The following is a 15,702-nucleotide window of genomic DNA, read 5'->3' on the forward strand; positions in this document are numbered from 1 at the left end:
CGGACTGGGCACATATAGACAAACAATCATTCACGCTCACATTCATACCTATGGAGTACCCAGAGAAAACTCGTGCGCGCACGGGGAGAACATGCAAACTCCAGAGAGATGACCAATGGAGATTTGAACCCAGATCTTCCTGATCTCCTGACTGTCAACATGCTAACCACTTGGCCACCTGACAAATACAAACATTAGGATAGAGCAAGAATGAAAGTATGCAATCACCAATGGAAAAATGCTAGAAACGGCAGACATGCAAATGATGCGTTGTTCTCACTCTCTTACACAAGCTTAACTTTCACTTCCTAAAGGGGTGCGGCAAATGCTTTTTATGTTGTGCACACCCGTCATTCTGGGTTCTTCTTTGATCTTCCTCACTGATGCTAGAGTCCAGCTCTATACACAAATATATTGGTCTTATTTTAATACGATTTGAAAATAATCGTGTCGTCATTGACTACTTCGACAGTAACGTGTTCTAAAGAACCAGGAGGAAAAGCTAAAGAAAAGAAATAGCTTTTAAAGTACAATTCCACAGACATCTGTGACTAATACTTTCAAAAATACAGTAGGATGGTTCAGCTGTGAGCCCATCTGTAAGACTTTGATGAAAGGACACTAGTTCCAGGCGCCGCCATGTGAAAGACCCCAGAGACAGGTAAAGTACTAGGATAACTGTAATGGTTGTGGTGCACCCAGAGCCTTCCTCTTGTCATGGCCAATGTATATTTTTTTGGTCAACCCAATATGGCTCATTTCAAATCCAAGTTGAGGTTGAGCTATGTGACAAATTGTTTTCGTAGCTAAATGACATGGGTCAAGTCCAACTTGATGGCAGTCTTGCTCAAACTTGACAAACATAAAGAAACATGTATGGTTCATCTATGAAACAAAACATTGTTGGAATATCTCCACACTACAGTTAAAACGAGACCTATCCGTTGAATCCTCATGTGGTGTTTCTTGTCTATCAGCCTTTTGTCGCAGTCTCGCAGGGGAATCATTGTATTGACAGATAAAGGATGATGGCATGCTGTGATGAAGAAGAGACACTGCCTCTTGAAGCAGCATGTGACTTATGGTACATGCACACCTCTGGGAGGATCCACTACAAACATATTAGGTTCCCTCAGTTATCAAGACATCAGTCCTCTGTGGTCTTTCTCATTGAACTATCTTGTACAATCTGATGCAACTCACACTGGGATTCTGTAAGTATGCTCATCTTCATCTGCTTAATGAAAATTTCATCAGCAGGAATGTTTTTTTTTTTTATTTTCAGGGCAAGATGGGACAAGCCTGAACAGTGCGAGGGAAACTCACTGTGTCAACTAATTTTCAAACTGTAAGCGATGAGCCTTCTGGTGAGTTAGGGTCGTTGTTGTTTTGATTCCTCTGGAAATGTTACACGAGCATGCTGAATTACCAATGAAATTAACATCCCCTACTGATTTACAACTGTGCAAACGCAGACTTAAGTTGATGGTATTAAATATGAGTTCTTAATTTGTCTCTTCAATCAACATCTCTTTTAGTAAGCATGACAAGTTCATTTAGAGCAAGGCTGTAGGTGTCCTGCAGGCAATGTTCTCTCTAATTTTTCAAGTATCTGAGCACACACAAAAACGACCTGAGCATCGCTTGGACCTCTGTGAGCGGCATCAGACGTGCACACTGTAGTATCGCAAAACCTGAGTATGTTCAAAACCTGAGAACTTCGATTCTGTAATATTTTGTATATGAGTGGTTTCAAACAGATGGCAAGGAGGATTCCACAATGTAGCTTTCTTTATTCTATACCTCAGACAAAATAAGCCATGGTCTCATACAATTAACCATTTGAATCTTGTAGAAACCCCCTAGTTTATGATTTTATTTTCAATTTATTATCTTGTTTTCCATTCATATTGTTAAATAGGTATATTTTAATTTCCTTATTTGACTTTCACCTTGTGTTTTAAAGCAGGCCGTTGTGGCACCAATTCATCCTGAAAATTTACTTGAAATTGATGCCATGTTTGTTGTATATGTTTACCTTTTTCTATATTAAAATAAAATAAAATAAATTCACAACCGACTTTTCGGTCCCTTCAGCAACACAAACTCGACCTTTATGCGGTACGTCCGGCCATCAAAATAAAAGCGCGGCAGTAAAAACATGCACAGTTACGTCACACATTCAGTCCACACTTTTCAGAAAACTGGCTTGCTACTTCGGCTTTGCAGCATGTTTTATACAGTAGTAGTAAATACGTGCAAACAGGATCTTATCATTGGCTGGATAGTGCTCATCATTGTTTTATATGTTCCGGTTGTTGTTGTTTCCTGGCATTCACTCCGTTGCATTGCAAAATGGTACAGAATAAATTATGTGTTTATTTCATTTACAGATCAGGTTGGATTGTATTTTGCGCGCAGAGAGCTCGAGAGCTGTGCGCGATTGCGCACGCGCGCAACTTCGAGGGAACATTGCCTGCGGGCATCTGATAAACAGTGTTGGGAGTAACCACGTTAAAAATAATGGCGTTATAAAGCTGTTATTTTTCAGTAACAAGTTAATTACCATTTCAAACACTATATTAGACATTATTACACCTTTACGTTCAGTCTGTCAGCTCAGTACATTTTCAGTCTAATAGCCTCGCATAGAAAGGCCTTCATAGTACAACTAGAGTTGCTCAACATTCATTGCGAAGACTCACAGAAAAATACTGGGACAAGAGGCAAGCACACAACAGGTGTGTTGTTCTCTCTCTCTCTCTCTCTGTCTCTCTCTCTCACACATAAGCTTAACTTTCACTTTCTGGAGGGGGCCGGCAACCTCTTTAAATGTTCTGTACACCCATCATTCTGGGCTCTTCGTCCATCTTCCTTGTCGATGTAGAGTTCAGCTGTGTGACCAAATATATTGCTCTTATCTTTGAATACATTTTGAAAACCTTTTGAATTGTGTGATCATTGGCTACTTCTCTGATGGCAATGCAGTCCAAAGGACCAGGAGGAAAAGACTGAAAAGAAGTAATAACCATGACAGTTCCAATGCCGTTACCGTTACCAACAGTGAAATGTGGCACTGATCTCTCTAGCAACGATCTGGATGGCGCTTCTATCTGCATTGTTTATTACTACAGCATGGGAAGATAATAGCTAGCCAACAAGAGTTGTGGTTGCTCACTCTCAGGAAAACACTGCCCCTTAGCGGTTCAGCAGAAAATTTCAAGTCACAATCTCAGCCTAACTCTCTAATCTCATGAAACAAATCCAAATAATTGTACGTATCTGAAGGTTTTTCGGTAACGCAAACAATAAAGCAATAATTACTTTCCCTGGCAACTAATTACATTTATGAAGGACTAATTTGTACTAATTTGATTACTTTTTAATTAAAGTAACCAGTAACCAGTTTTTTGGGGTTTTTTTTGCCCAACACTGCTGATAAATGACCAAAAACGTGTGCACTGCAAAGGTGTCGTTTGGAGTTACTCACTGACTCTTATTACCAATCATCAGGTCATCAAAATATACGTTTTGTTTCAACCCTTAAACCTTTCTTCGGATCTGAATGCAGCCCCTGCTAACACCATACATATTAAGCCATCAAACATGATCTTAGACTTCCTCCTTCTGTCTAACTGTGCTGTTGAAATATAAATGCACCCTTCACGTGCCCTCTATTTGGCTTTCTCTCCCATTTTTTTCTCGGCCATCTACTGTAGCTGCTGCAAGATTTGGAGACAGGAAGTCATCAGTGTTGTGGATAGGGTTGTTAGACACACACTGACCCTTCACTCAAGCTGCTGCAAGCTATATCAGACCCGTTCTTTTTCAAAGACCTTTGTCTTTTTAGACATTGTGTCTTGCCTGTAAGGTGATGGGTCCGTTAACTGACTTAAGGATACAAAACTGCAGAAAATGTAAAGGCAGAAATAGTTCAAAGATACACTACTATCTGTTCTCTCTTTGTTAAGAGTAAAATGAATTTCCAAAACTAGCACAATGTGTCATAACTTCAGGAGCAAAGAATAACTCGCATACACTGACTTGTGCTGGCAAATTACTTTAAAAAGTAATTAGTTCTAGTTGTTTGTTACCTTCTAGTAAAAGAATTACTCCTTCATCATGTAATTAGTTACCACCAAAAGTAATTATTTTGTCACTTTTTGACAATCCTTCAAACATATCAAAGAATCTGGATTTAGCTTTGTAATGCTGATTTATGAACAAACACTTTGTTCTGGGACATAAAGTACACTTCACATGTGCTGTATGTTTTTGCCTTATACATCTATGAGGTTGAAGTAGTTCCTGTACTTGAAATGACAATTTTAACTAGTGCTGTCAAGAGATGAAAATATTGAGAAGGTAATTCAATCATGAATCTCTTTTTTAATCTCACCAAAAAAGTTGTGAAAGAAAGCCCTCAGTTTCGGAATCCACCTCGTTTGAACGTTCAGCAGCTTTCATCATAGACTTGGCTTGCTAATACGCAGGTGTTCAAGTTTAGTTTGGCAAAGAGCTTTGCTATGGCTCCATAAATTGGTCTTCACTGCTAATGTTAGCTGTGGCTACACTCGCGACTGGATGCTTCGGCGGTAAGCAAACTCCTTCTTACAAAGAAGGCATGTCACTCTACCTTTATCAATGATGCCGTTGGAGCATCTTTTTAATGTACATTTTCCATTCATTGGATCGACAACTGAGAAGGCTGCTCCATTTTCATGTTTCCTCTCCGCTACTTACCGCTTCTCACCTTGTCCTCCCAACTGCAATGTAAGCCTATCAGCTGATGCTAAACAAGCCCAAACACAGTAGCAACCAATCAATGCCCACATCATGGTGTGACTGACTATTGTTTTCCAGCCCCAACAACTCAAGCACAAGAAGCCCAACGCATAAAAACGGATTTTATAACTAGGCAACTCGTATAAAGAAAGAGTAAAATTAGATTTAAAAAAAAATTGGAGTCACGCAATTAAAAAAATAAAAAACACACTAAATATGACACAATTGATGCTTTAATTTGACACCCCAAATGTTAACTCAACAGACTGCTCCAGCTCGCCATTGTTGCATCGAGTTGCCTTACGTGGCTTAGAGATGTGACATTGGCGAACAAGTTGTGTCTTATTAATGGTTCTTTTACGTAAATGATTCCCAGTTGCATAGCAACGGCTCATTCTTATACAGTATCTTATATTCTCTATTCACCATTGTAAAGTCTAACTAGTTGACATAATTTTAATTAGGAAATTATAATGTTATGGAAGTCACAAGAAGAATACCCGGCCATTTAATAAAAATAATGATAATAACTTGGACTTATGAAAACCAAGGACACTTAAGAATAGTAGACAGAATGATGAGTAACAATGCATTGGCTCCAGTTGGTTCTTTTGTTGACAGCTGCACACGTGTGACCCAACAATTCATTATTGTGAATGGAAGGACACGAGTGGCAGAAGACTAAGAAAATCGGATTGAATGTTTTGGAAAGAACTTTTGAGTGCGCCGTGGCTCAGTTGGATTTATTATCTACAATAAGACACATTTGGGTGTCACAAATAGTATACAGTATTTTGCCGCTTTCACATGCTTATCAGATTCCAGTTGAACCTTGCATGTGGTCTTGCCCACTGTACGAGATGTATACCTGCTTTATTGGCAGTGTTCTTGTTGCATTTAAGCATACTCTGTACTGGTAGGGTTGCCTTGATATGGTTTTATTGCTAGCAGTATGTATTGCATTGCCGTGGCTTTATGTTTGTTTTCCATCGAGCGGCAACCCTTCTGCATAATCTATTGTACAATATGGTCTACAGCAGGGCGCTTTTATTGCAGGGGATATTTCATGGTGCGTCAGGATTAAGGCTTAAGGCCCTTTTATTGTCATTTACACAGAGATATTCTTCAGCTTTCGACACATAATAGTGAATACAGTACGTAAGCACTCACCATTAATGACAAAGTGGAGCTTTGGGTGTCCTTTCCAGTGACCAGAAAGTATTGAGGGAGTTAGGTGCCTTGCTGAAAGGCACCAAACCCGACATTGTGTGGAGTGTTTTTACTCCCCTGGTCAATGTCCCTATGGAACCCGTCCACAGCAGCCACAATACAGTATACCCATCAGCAGTGGCGGAGCCAGACATCTTTCATTGGGGTGGCCAAGCTGAGACCATTACTAACGTAGGGGTGGCAATGAGTCGATACCTGAATTGTCTAGATGGCCAGCGGGTTGGCCAGAGAGTGATGTAATATTATGTTTTATTGTCATAATAGTTTGACTTTATCGTAATATTATAACTGTTATCAACCTACACAAATGTTTCAAAAAATGCAACATTATTTTTTGTTTTGTTTGTTTTTCATATCACATTTTTTAAATAACATATTTTAGTCTTTAATCGTTCATCTTTAAGCTGTAAAGCTGCGGCTGTAATGACGCCCAGGACGCACTCTGGCCACCCCTGTGTTACAGGGTGATTCCGATTCTGTAGATTGACCTTCTTGACCACAACGAACCCATCGTGACCAAAGACTCAATGAACATACAACTATATCAATCTTATAGATAATTAAATGAAGAATTAGTGTGTTGGTGAACTAGTTACCAGAGGATAAGTGAGAAGAAGAGCAACCTTGACCCGATCATCTGACGGCATATGGCTCCTCCTCGCCTCCTCCCAGTCTGCCACCACGCAGAAGAACACAACCCTCTCCCTCCCCTCTTCTCTCTCTTGTTCCACGCGTGTCCGTGCACAAGCTCGTCCACGGGAGCAGAGGGACCAATTCTCCTCTTCTGATGAAACAACGGCTCCATTGCTCCTCTGCGTCTGTTTTTTTAAATCAATCAGTGATGCGAAGGAGTGAGCGGGAGGAGTAACGGAAGGTTTTATTTAATTGCGTGTATGTATTTTTTTTTTTTTTACGTGGTGGACCTGCTGTGCGAAAAAGTCTTTTTCCACGTTTCAGCATCATTTTCATCCACCCCGTGATGAGTAGCTCCTGAAAGCAAGAAAAAGCCAAGAGGCGCGCTGAACATCCTCAACGAGGTAACTACTTCTCCTCCTCTGATGTGTCTGTGAAATACAGCCCAGATGTATCTCACGTGTTTTATGACACCAAATTTTTTCTCTCGTGTACGCTAAAATGCCAAGGTAAATTCTGTGTCGTCTGAAAAGTTATTTTTTTCTTAATGAACACAGCCCATCATGCCCCCCCCCCCACACAATTTACATTGAAATGCCACTGAGATCAAGTATTGATCGAACTGATTAAACATCCACATCCAATAAATAAGCTGTTTGAGCATCCAAGTGAACATTAAGCAGTTTAAATGTTTTAGTATGTGTGGTTTTGGGAGCTCAGGTATGACATAACAGCACACTTTGGTAATTGTCATTGTATTGCATTTGATATTTGATATATATTTGATAAACGTGCCGTTGATACGATGCTGGAGGTCCCTCAGCATCCATTTAGTCTCTGTCTGATGTTAGACCTAACTTTTGAAATTGCAACAGCCACTTTGTTAGTATCATGGGAGTCAATTTGCCACAGGCTGTGTAATTCAGCTGTAATTATAGCATGTGGGTGTTAATTTATAGGAGCAGGTGAGAAATTGTGCATCTTACAGAGAAGCTCCACAATTTCTCAAAGGCAAAAAGAAACTGTTTAACTGGAGCACCTTGTCTGATGAAATTCCATGGAAGTATATCGTTTTTAAATTTGGGTGTAAGTTGCTTGTAATGTCGCGTTTAGTCTAAGGCAGCGCCTCGCAACTTTAAGTTCCTGAAGGGGGGGACACGTTCTGGCAATAATCTAGCAGCAGACTGCCCATAATGCGAGATGATACGGCTTTCCTTGGACAGACAGGCTCAATCGTCTCAATGAATGGGAATGAAACATATATTGTGGGACCTCTAAGGTGAAACCCAATGCCTTCTGGAATACTGGTCAACCTCAGATTTAATAGTAATATAAATATAATGTTCCAGGGTCAAACTATCAGCAACAGTTTTAATTACAAGACTTTAATATTTAATGATGAAGATGTAATGCGAGTCACATTGCAGCTGTACCTCACACATCTTTTCATATTCATATTGCCTCCGAAATGTGAATGAAACTGTGAAATGTAAAACATAAAAACAACAAAGCACTTTGGTAGCTTTGAGAACAAATGGTGATGTGTATGTTGGCATCATTCTTTATTCCTTTGAATGGGAGCAAAACAAGTGTCGTTCCTACTCCCTGAGGTCTTGTGCGATATGCTTATGTTTACCGTAATGTCATATGTGACGGCGGTCATTTACGAGAACCAAGCATTTTGGTGGACTTGCGAATTGGACAACCTCAGGGGCGTTCCACTGTACAAGAATGCTACGCTGTCAGTAGTGTAAAACAAACGAACATAATGACTTCAATTGGCTGTTGTTGATGGGAACTTAAAATATTCACACACATATAATTCAGACACATGTTGATAACTAAGGACAAAGAACTTGCACAGTTGATTATCTTTGCAAAGAGGTCAGATAACGTACAGAGTGCCGAGCGGTCTATAGATGTCTGGCCAAGAGTGGCTTTCCAACAGAGACTCAGATACCTCATTATATGCAAATGAATTATATCACTAAGGCTCTGTCCGCATGGGAACATTGCTGGTTTTTTTTGGCGAGTTGAAAAAAAATCTTGTCCACACAGTGTTGGATTAGTAAATAGTCACATCCACACAGGAACTGGATGAAAACGAAGTAATATGTAAGGTACACTTACACGTGGCACTGTAAACAGATACACAGGCAGAACCACATGACCCAGCAGAACTATATGCATCCACGTAAGATCCGCCGTCTTCCGCTTGCCCGACTTGTCTAGACAGACGACGAAGTGAAATTTCTTCTGCGAGTCACACAAAAGACAAAAACATTATCAGGAAAATGTCGACTGGGGGTCATGCCTGTCGACATATTCAGATATTATGTTGGCTTTTTGAAAGCAGTACACAACCGGTCACTTCTGGTCATGTGACAGGGCGGTGACACGGCAATGACAAGGTGGGGTTGTCAGATTTTACCACTCGGCACCAAGAACGCTGTTGCCGTGTGGATGAAAGTCTGAAACGATAAAATACTTTACCGTTTCAACCTGAAAAGGTTCCCACCAAATGCTTGTAATATCCTTTGTGTCCAGTAGGGGTGCAACAGTACGGGTATCTCACGGTCCGCTCCGTACCTCGATACTGGGGCTACGGTTTTGAACCAGTTTGTTGTGCATAAAGAAAGGAACTTTTTTTCTCCCGAAATTCTCTTTATTGTTTATTTTAAAATTAAGCATGAAAATGAAATTGTAATCTACTGACAGCTAATTCTCCAACACACAGAAAAATTGAAGGATGTTGGGGCCACTTTGATGTGATTAAATATGCTAGAACCAATTCAATGTAGGTCAGTACGTATATTACACTATAAGCTTTATGTTATATAACACAGCAAATTAGTGTAATATCTAATAACCTCTCATTAGAAAGAACTGGCTTCTGGGCTGCACTTTAGACACTCCAAATTTACAGTGTTTCTTTTTAGGAAGGTGCAAGTGCAACAGTAAGAGTTTGAACATGGTGATGATGATTTTATTTTTTAGCAAAGTTCCTTATCTGGAGTGGAGCATTAATACGTGCAGCGTGAAGAATCGTTGAACAACGGCAAGCACACTGCTTTCATCTTATGCACTTTGTCTGTTTACGTGAGTGTTTAAAAAAAACGATGCAGTGCACCTCAACGTCGGGGCCAGAGGGTGGGGTCCCAGCGGGCATGTAGCTGAGGAGATACGCCGGGTCCAAATCGCCTCTGCGTATATCCAACAGGGCGGGGCTGTGCGGCTGTTGTCGCTTATACTCTCCGATATATACTCTTTTGCGGAATGCCTCGCCTTTTTTTCCGCTTTTAGGCAGACCCTCACTTTATACAGTATATGTATAGTGTGGGAAATGCAACATTATGTCACAGGGAGGGCTTTTCGTCAGCCTGGACAGGCACACACCATGCAAAATATATCGCAGAACCACCGGTCCTTAAAGTGGATTATCCCATGCAGGGCGCACCGAACGAGACACGGTTTTTGTGTTTTGTGTACCGTTACATCCCGAGTACCCTGACAACCCCCAACTTGTAAGTACACGATGTGCTGACATACAAGAATCAAAACCTACCGATATTAATAAAAAATATACCTAGAACTTTAAAGATAACCCAAGTAATACATTTTTCTATAACAACTTTAAGATGAAAGCGAGGTCACCCGTTATTTTCATACACCAGTGGTTCTTTGTTAATGTGTCTGTGTTAATGACAAGCTACAGTGAGACAAGGGTTATTATTTTTTGTCACTTAGAAAATCATGTAGATGATGTTAGTGCGAAAGTAATGCACCGGATGATCTGCAGGTTTGTCCTCACAATATAGCCCAGTTTCCAACAAACAGAACAGGTTTGTTTTGGCATGGATTGTGTTTGAAAATATTGAAAAGTAGCTGATCGGTACTGTACCACCTTTAGTCATTGAGCTACCAACCATGGCGGCGTAAGACCTAAAAGGTGGAACGAGGCACATTGTAATCAGTTAATGAGTCGTTATCTTCATTGGACAGTGAGAAAGGAATGGAGAAATCACAAAAGATATCTTCTCTCAAACAAAGCTTGTAAAAAAGAGCCACATACCAAGTAGAACGAACGCAAAACACTGGATGACGTCTATTGTCCTTTGTTTACTGTTACACTGTCATGCTGGAATGATGTCACTGCCGTAGCAATCGCTTCCCTCGCCTCCACATCCCACAAGTCAAGCCAGATCAGTTTTTCCTAAAATCGGATCATGCAAACGGAACTCAACTGTATACTGCGTGACAGAAACCTGGATGACGTAAAGATGACAGTGGTCTGGTTAGATGTCAGGATTAAGATGTTGGGTCAGTGAATGCAGTACTCCACAACGTGAGGAGAGTTGCATGCGTGGTAAGGATAGAGAGAAAAGAGGAGGTGATGGGAAAATCTGTCTCCCATGAGTGATTTCCTGTATTATTTGATGGACTTGATCCAGTTGGCTCCACTTCAGCAAGGATTGGGCCAAGAGGGAGAAAGAAAACAAAACAACATTTTCTCTTCTAATCAAGAGCAATTGAAAATAACAAGAGGGTGGAATTAATATTTGATGAAGCTTTGTTTGTTCAATCACAGAGTGAACACTATTAGCTGAGGCATACATGGTTATTAGTTAAAAATGCAAATTAATTCTTGAGCTTTTTCGGAGTCTGTCTTTTGTTGGTTATTCATGGAAAAGGAAAATGATGATGAAAATCTGCATGATTTAATTTCAAGCATTCAACTTGAGCTTCGTTCACGCTGCAGTTCAGAGTTCTGATTTTTTTTTGCTCACTTGTGACCTGTATTTGATATTTTCACGTTCAGGTGATCAATACAATTCATTTTTTTTCAAATGCGACAAAGGCCTCATCCGTATGTGGATGTATTGTAAATCTGATATATATCGGACGCTGCTACACCCTGAACGTTTGGGTCGCATCTATCCAACCTATACATGAAAGATGAGTTTTGCTATGTTGGGAAAGGTTCTCACAGATCTAGGCAAAAGTTTTTCTTGTCATCCGAAAAAAAATATAAATCAAATTCTGTGTCGGTAAAGAGGTTTACATAAATGTCTCACCACTCCTGGCTCCGACACCCACCCACACGCTCCTCGAAGCTCTCAGCAAGTTCCCCACAAACAGCCACAGCAAAAAGTCTTGCCCTGTTCCTTCTTAATCTTGTACACAAAATAATCTGATTAAAAAAAAAAATGTTGACTCCGGTTGCACAAAATCCTTCAAATTGCCCCAAATGCACCAGGACCAAGACCACAAATTGGGCCCACCGCCTGTGATGTGTCTTCTGCACATGCACGTCACTTCCTGGATGCATTGAGTCCACATTACTCACAAATACAAGTCATGTTTTTTGGTAATGTGAAGGACTACACAAAAATATTGGATATCTAAATTGGGCATCATACCCTGCAGTGTGAACGTGGTCTTACGGTAGACTTGAGACCAAACCCAAAAAATCCAGGTATTTGTTTTAGGTGTTTTTTTTTATCAGTTCTGTAACAGAAAGATGGTAATACATAACCTCAAGGGATATTAGGGATATTAAATGATATACCTGTGTTTGTTTCTTGAACAAGTACTTTGTGACTTATAATAATATCTCTGTTGGTGAGAATTAGATACAGTTGCAGTCCAAGAAGCAACCCAGCCAAGGTTGTGGCATTGCCAGCATTACATTTCTTTTTGACTTAGTGCAGGGGTTTCCAAACGTTTTTTTCACCGAGGGCTGCATACTGAAAAATCGAAGGATGTGGGGGCCATTTTGATATTTTACTTTTTTTTGGGAAAACAGTGATAATTTTTTTCCTCTTTTTCTGATATGTTTCAGACCAAACCACTAACTATGTTTGGTTCATATTGATACATATTGATTGATAACTGGTTACTCGATTAATCAAAACAGCGTTCTTCAGATTACTCGACGAAGAAAATAACCATTAGTTGGGGTCCTAAAGTTATATATATGTAAAGAAAAAAAAATGCATCTAAGCTTTAGGTAAGAAAGTCTCCTTCCATTCCACTTTCTTACCTTTTTTTTTAAATTTACAATGATTTAAACTTTCTTCTTCCGGATATTTTTTCTCATAATATTATGACTTTATTACCAAAATATGTATACTTTATTCTCATAATATTATAACTTTTTCCCAACCTAATTTTCCAAAAATATTTTTTTCTTTTCTTCCTTTTTTCTTTAACAGTTCAACTTTATGCTTTTTACATATATAATGTCCTCATAATATTTTGACTCTTCTTGTAAAATTGCGACAAAGATTACCATTTATTTCTCTTAATGTTATAATTTTATTTTTGTCATATTTTGACAGTGTTCTCGTAAAACGACTGCTCTTTTCTGGTATTTTTACAGTTTTTTTTTGTTTTCCTTTAAGTTTAATTGTACTTTTATAATGTACTGAGAGCCATTGAAATAACAGCTGCGGGCACATTTAGCCCCTGGGCCACACTTTGGACACCACTGACTTAGTTGTTATATATGAAGTAAGAATGTTATACACTGTAGATGGTTGCTGCTGTGAGTTTTAGCTGTCTGATAATTTGCCATTACTACAACTAGGTCAATGAACAGAAAAGGGAAAAAAAAACATAATAATGTGGGTCAAACGCACAAATTGGTGTGTGGGTGCCACAGGCGTTAAAATAGAATGGTAAATAAATTGTATGAACAAAGAGCTAGTGAAAGTAGGACTCAGTGCAAGACGTGCTTTAAGACGAGAGAGCGCCAATAATTATTCTTACACATGTATTATATAAATGTCCATCTTCTGAATGAACGTCCAGTACTTGGAAATTCAAGGCAACAGAGAGAAAATTAAAAATGAATAACGTTTTGTACAAAACGTCGTGTACAAACATGAGTACCTGATGTTTTAGTTTAATGGTGGATGGTTTATCATGTTTTTATTGCAACTCGTCTGCCGTGTTTGTGATGTGCATGGCAGTTACGCAGCCCCAGGTTAATACAACAATGCGCATATTTATGTACAGTAACCTGGTGAGATCACATTGTTCTGAAAGCACAAACAGTCCATTGCACTCGTGCATGTGTGGCGCATGTCAGATAGGATGAATTGTGCAAGTGTAATTATGTGATGTTCCGTAATTTAACATGTTAAGCATGTCCGAAACAAATAAACCATGACCATGACCACGCAGACTAAAGGAAAGACTGATGCAGTTTGAGAGCATCCAGTTCTTTTGTACGACTGACACAATCATACTGTCACTGTCCGATGACGCTTTCCATTTTCTTTTAGTAGCACCAAAAACCAGGTATATCATACCCAGGTGTATCTTAAAAACACCATAAATGACCTTTATTGCACTTGAACAAATCATCTTGCCAATGCTTAAATTGACTGGGAGGAGAAGTGTGCACATTTTTGTCTGTTTGACTCTGACATATATTCTTGTGTTAGAAGCAGAGAGGATTTTTGATTTTGAGGCAGAGCGTTGTTTATACTTTGGTGACCCGCCTCGCAAGGACAAGGTACCCATACTCCCCTGGCTGCTTGTTAAACACAAGACGTTTGCTGTCATGCGCTGGATGATTGACTTTGATCAGAGCTAATTATAGCTCTGTTTGTCTCAAAGCGGGATTTATTTCATTAGGCTTTCAGCCTACAGCTGGATGTGCATACGATTTCAACACTAAGCTGCAGCTATAGATTAAGGATATTTACAACTACTCTGAAGTACAATCAGCCATCTTGCATTATGCCATGCTGCAGGAAGATTTTGGTGTGTTTGTTATACGTTGTCGTGTTCTCCTCTTTGCCTCGCCCAACTGATCACTGATCGCATTTAATGTCAGCCGTGTGGGGGGAAATTAGAGGATTAGCAACAACTGCACACTTACTCCCCCTGTATCTTCCAGGCTTCCAAATCCAGTGCAAGTCATTGTTATTTTAAGTAGCTTGGCAATTGGGTGTGGAGGCTGGCTTTAATTGTTCCTCAGAGTGGAAGAAAGCTTGCATTTTGGAAGTACCTCTCCTGCTATTTATGCTTGATCATGATGTGAAACTGCAGCTGAGAAAAGTCGACTGCCAGGACCTGTCTCTCCAATACTCACTTCATGCATAATAAATAAGTCACTGTAAGTTACAGTACAGCAGTATAACTAGGCTAATGCCCAGATTTGCATATTTGTGCAGAATTCCATAATTCATGAGAGTGCAGCAGGCAGGAATTGGTGCTAAGACCTTGGTCCATATGCTGTGCATCAGTTATGGACTCATATCCACCGTGTGCACCGACTACCACATGAAGAACAGTATTGAGACTGTCATAGACTCTTTGAAGGTGCATCGTCATCAACATAAACCTCAGATTTTGAACTCAAAATTTCACATTCAGCTTTTTTCTGGATGGCTTTATCACCATTATGAAACTAAAGCACATTCCACCCCACCTGTTGGTGCCACTCCGTCCATCTGCTGGCTTTGGTTGGTCAATACCCAACTTGGCCCCAATGCAAGTGAACGGGAGCAACAAAATATGAAAAAAGATTTTATATCACCTGCTGTCACGATCCGTTGTACAGAGTGAGGCGACAAGCATTTTAATTGAGCTCACACAAAGCGAAATACACAACATAAAAACAAAGTACAATATAACTGAAAAAGAACTGTGGTATAGGCGAGGCTAACACATAAACTCACCACGGGAGGTGGAAACAAGAAAGCGCGTAAGTTAAACCATGAAACAGGAAAAAAGATGAATTACATGCAACGGGGTACAATGACAAACAGGTAAAAATATCCAAAAGTAAACTAATGACCCGAGGACACCATGCTGCCGCGTCTGTGCTTTTAAGCAGCACAGATGAGTTGGCCGCTACTCCGCCAAAAACAGTAAATAGTGAACATGGGAAAGAAAGTAAGATTTTTGAACAAATTACAGTAATCCCTCAACAGTTTTTTTCAAAAACATATTAATTAATAAATCATGCTGTTCTGTGGTTGAATATGTCCTATTATTCGTCAAAAATGTGCACGTTTTACAAAAAATGTAGGTATTTTT

The 15,702-nt window shown here is 39.7% G+C and overlaps 1 protein-coding gene across 3 annotated transcripts in view; it reads left to right on the forward strand.

Moving 5' to 3' along the window:
- Positions 1-1,084: 1,084 nt before the first annotated feature.
- The window catches only part of LOC129194420 (heparan sulfate glucosamine 3-O-sulfotransferase 1-like), a 45,196-nt gene continuing 30,578 nt past the window's right edge, over positions 1,085-15,702 (forward strand). For 2 of the 3 annotated variants that reach the window (XM_054799639.1, XM_054799638.1), the window contains exon 1: positions 6,737-7,052. The gene's annotated coding sequence lies outside the window, so the exon portion shown is untranslated. Of the gene's footprint in view, positions 1,215-1,285; positions 1,368-6,736; positions 7,053-15,702 lie in introns of those variants that run through there. The other variant, XM_054799641.1, reaches the window with a different exon arrangement.

Source organism: Dunckerocampus dactyliophorus, chromosome 14, assembly GCF_027744805.1.
Source record: "Dunckerocampus dactyliophorus isolate RoL2022-P2 chromosome 14, RoL_Ddac_1.1, whole genome shotgun sequence".
Lineage (NCBI taxonomy): Eukaryota > Metazoa > Chordata > Actinopteri > Syngnathiformes > Syngnathidae > Dunckerocampus > Dunckerocampus dactyliophorus.